Source organism: Octodon degus, unplaced genomic scaffold (assembly GCF_000260255.1).
Source record: "Octodon degus isolate 3935 unplaced genomic scaffold, OctDeg1.0 scaffold00023, whole genome shotgun sequence".
NCBI classification, from domain to species: domain Eukaryota; kingdom Metazoa; phylum Chordata; class Mammalia; order Rodentia; family Octodontidae; genus Octodon; species Octodon degus.
Genome location: NW_004524599.1, coordinates 16,192,754 through 16,196,652, shown reverse-complemented (window position 1 = coordinate 16,196,652; position 3,899 = coordinate 16,192,754). Strand labels below are relative to the sequence as shown.

The window sequence follows — 3,899 nt, the reverse complement described above, 5'->3', positions numbered from 1 at the left end:
GTCTGCGGGCCTGTTCCATAGCAGCTTCTGTAATGCTGGGGAGATTTAGAACTCATCATAGAGATGAGGAAGTAAAGCAGAACTCATCAGCTAAATGTCTGTCACACAGCTCAGCAGTAAATGGCCAAGAGAACAATTAAAAAGCAAGTGGAAGCATTTACACGGGAAATTCTCAGGAAAAGACATACAGACGGCTGGTAACACAGGAAATGAGGCCCGATATCAACCCAGCAGAGAGCGAGAGCTCAAAACCACAGTGAGACATTGCATGACACCCGGTAGGTGGATGAGGTAAGGATACTGGTGGCGAGGCTTTCAATTTAGAACAAAATCTTAGTACAGAGAAAGACACAATGCCAGAAGTGCTGTCACCCAAGTGTTCCTTGTAAGGATGTATCTTGAACATTTTGAGGAGGCCCTAAACAATACATCTTTAACTGCAATTGAGTTTGCATTTAAACTTTGTCGGAGATTTTCATCAGTCCACTACGTTTCATGTAGAGATGTAAAGTTCTACGGTAGCTTTGCCAAACACTCTGCCTCACCTTCAGAAAGGTAAATGCTGCCTCGCCGTGTGGCCCAGGAATCCCTCTAGTAGGCAAGGTAAGTAGAAGGAAACACATTTCTACATAAAATTATACATGAATATCGCACAAAAGATGGAAGCCTTCCAAACAGAAGGCAAATGATAAAGTAAGAAAATGAACACACACACACACACACACGTGAACACACACGCACACACACACAATATTATTGTGCATATTCTTCCTTCATAAAAATCGTAAGTGCTAGATGCCACAGTGCCCAGCAAGAATGAAACCTGAAAACTGGATTCACGGGAGGAGACACAAAGGTAGATGTGGGCCCAGTGATGAGCCTTCAATAGCAGAAATGGAGGTAGAAAAGTTACTGTGTTTTCTCCTTGTTGGCTTAGTGGGAAGATGTCATTGATATAAACTATGATTTTTTGGTTTCCCTCTGTGTTCGCCAACATAACTCCGGAATTTGAAGATTCTTCTCTTGTCAGTATGATGCTGTATGTATTCTATTTGTGAAATGTGGTAGTTTTGTTTTTTTAATTGAAGGAAAATATAAGTTCCCTGCTTCTGTGGTGTTGGGTCTGCCCAAGACAGGGCAGATGCCCGAAGGTCTTAGAAGACACCAGGAGGCCTCACCCCAGGGCAGTCTTCAGGAGACTCCATGCATCTGGGAAGCTCCAAACAGGACAGAGAAGACTTGAGCCAACATCCTGCTGCACAGAGCGTCCCATGGCTGGTGCAGCTCTGGACATTATTTCAGATGAGTGCACAGCCACCACTTGACACTACTCAGGTGAGCAGAAGGAGGGAACAGTGGGTATCTCAGGCTCCGCAGGGAGCTTGCTCTGGCCGTGGACCATACCACTGTGTGTGCCCCCAGAGCACAGGTCACTGTCCTGAGCTGGTTCCTCTCAAGGTCGGCCCAACGAGAGGAGCAGGGTGCATACACAGTAGCAAGAAGGCCCAGACCTGGGTAAGAGGAGGGCTGGGATGCTAGGAGCTCAGGCCTGGCTCCATGTAGGTCCTGGTCTTGAACTGAGCAAACTGGGAGAGAGCAGGGCTGGCAGCATTCTGAATTCCTGCCCAGGGCTCCTTTGTCTGAAAGGGGAAGGACCTCACCAGTGAAGTCAGAGCTTCTCAGTCCACTCTGCCTCCCAGCAGTTAGGAAGGCAAGGGTCCTGGCTGCCTCTGCTGCTCAGGCTTCTGTTTATTCTGGGGGTTTTGGTGGGAGCCATAGAGAGGCTTGATCCCAAGCACTCCCCCATCCTCAGCCCCTGCAGGCCCTTTCTATGAAAATCTTCAGACAAGTTCCCCATAAATTTCACAGGTTGGCCTTGAAGTCAGCATCCTCCTGGGTCAGCCGCCCCCTGTGCTGGCATACCAAGCAGGCCACCCCAGTTCTGGTTCCTCAGAGGCCCCTGATGAGCTTTCACTTTCACTTTCAGCCTTGCATTCCTCCCAGAGCAAGGATGGCTTCCTCTGTTGCAATAGGACCTGAGCAGCTCCTCTGCCTGGGGGGATCCCTTGGGCCAGCTGAAAGGGCCCCAGGGCAGGAGGCAGAGAGTGGACCCCAAGACAGCCCCACCCAGGCAGCCCAAATGCCCACGAGGCCAAGTCCACAAAAGCCCCTGAGTCCCTGCAAGTCCATCACTCAGGCCCTGGACCTGAGATCCATCGTGCTGGTCAGGGCTCTGGAAGAGCAGCGGGCTGCAGGAGGGTGAGGCTGGGTGTGTCTGGCTGGGTGGGAACAGGCCAGGCTCTGACCATGGGGAAGAGAGAGATGGTTCCACACAGACCTGGGCACAGCTGGGAGGGGCCTGAAGCTGCAGTTCTGGGCCTCGGGCCTGAGGGTGCCCCTGGGCTGCGGGGCATCGCTGATCACTGCTCTCCCTGCTGTCTCTCCTGCAGCAGCCCTGCGTTCTCTCCTCCTCCTGGTCAGTGCCAGCCACTGTCCACGCCAGTGCCCCTACCCATCCTTTCTTTCCTGCCACTCACTCCAAGCAGACCAAAGCCTCCTTCCTCTGAGCCTGGATCACTTGTGGGGTAGGGTCCTGCTCCCCACTGCTGTCAAGGCTGGCCCTGCTGCCTGAGAGGCTGCACTACATCAGGGAGGGAATGTTTGTCAGGAAGGAGGGAGGGAGGTGGCCTGGGCTGCCCTGAGATGCGGGGGAACAGGTGGTCTCCAGGGCCAGGGTGCAGGAGCCTTTATAGTGGGCAGAGTGTCTGGAGGATCAGAGGCCAGTGTGATGCAGAGAATGTGCCAATGGGGCAAAGGAGCAGGGAAGGGCCAGCCCTATAGGACAGCAGCTCTGTGTCTTTGCAAGGAAACTGAAAGAGCAGTTTCTTTTCCTTGGGTCACCTGGGTAGGACACTTAGGTAAGTTTCCTGACAAGTCCCTTTCCTCTTTGCCTCTAGACTGCATCATGAGCTCACTGTCAGAAGCCAATGGCACCTTTGCCATCCGCCTTTTAAAGGTTCTGGGTCAGGAGACCCCACACGCAATGTCTGCTTCTCTCCCCTGAGCATCTCCTCGGCCTTGGGCATGGTCCTGCTGGGCGCCAAGGGCAGCACGGCAGCCCAGATTGCTCAGGTAGGCTCTCTTCTCCATGTTTCCATCTATGACAAGAGGTTCTGTGTTTTGTGGTAGTTGTGGAGAGTCAGGGGATCTTCTAGAAATAGTAAGCCAGAAAAGGAAGAAATTTTCCTGGCAGTTCCTTTAGGAAAGGAGCTGAGGCTGGGCTGGCACTGTGGCAGGGGAGTGCCTAGGGTTTGAATCCACCAAAACAGGGTTAAAAATAAGAAAAGGATACTGGAATTCTGTGACTCTGTGTTCCCTGAGATCTACTGCACTGGAGCACAGGACCTTGCAGCTGTAATTACTCATTGTAGCCCTGCTACTCAGTGAGGGAGCAAGGGGACCAGGGAAGACTGGGGCCTGGCTCCAGGCCTCCGTTTTCCCACGTATCTGCGGGCTGTGCCAGAGTTCATCTTCATGGTCCTAGGAGCAGGCCCTGTCCCTGGAGGTTCACAGTGTGGGACAGAGACCTGTGCCTGAGATCAACCCAAGGGTGGTTTCTGGCATCAGTTGCCCTGCACATAGCTCAGCACAGGGTGTGTTAAGTAATGTCACTTTTGTGTCAGTGTGACCAGCAGTGCCCAGGGAACGCTTTCCCTAAGGCCTGATCTTTTTTCATTTTTTTCCTTACTGTGGGAGGTCCTGAGGTGGATGCCTGGAGGGAAAGTTCCTGGTGGTGCTGCTTAGGAACTTCTAGGCTCTGAGATCCCTGAGGAGCCCTCTAAGGAAATGTGTGAATCCAGGACGCTCAGCTTAAGTAAAGTAAAGAGGCCTCTCTTGAA

General features: G+C 52.3%; 1 protein-coding gene and 1 pseudogene across 1 annotated transcript in view; both read left to right on the top strand.

Moving 5' to 3' along the window:
• Positions 1 to 3,899, top strand: part of LOC101585144 (serpin B9-like) — a 389,019-nt gene that overhangs the window by 149,738 nt on the left and 235,382 nt on the right. The gene's annotated exons all lie outside the window — the stretch shown is intronic.
• Positions 1 to 3,899, top strand: part of LOC101592256 — a 25,889-nt pseudogene that overhangs the window by 17,227 nt on the left and 4,763 nt on the right.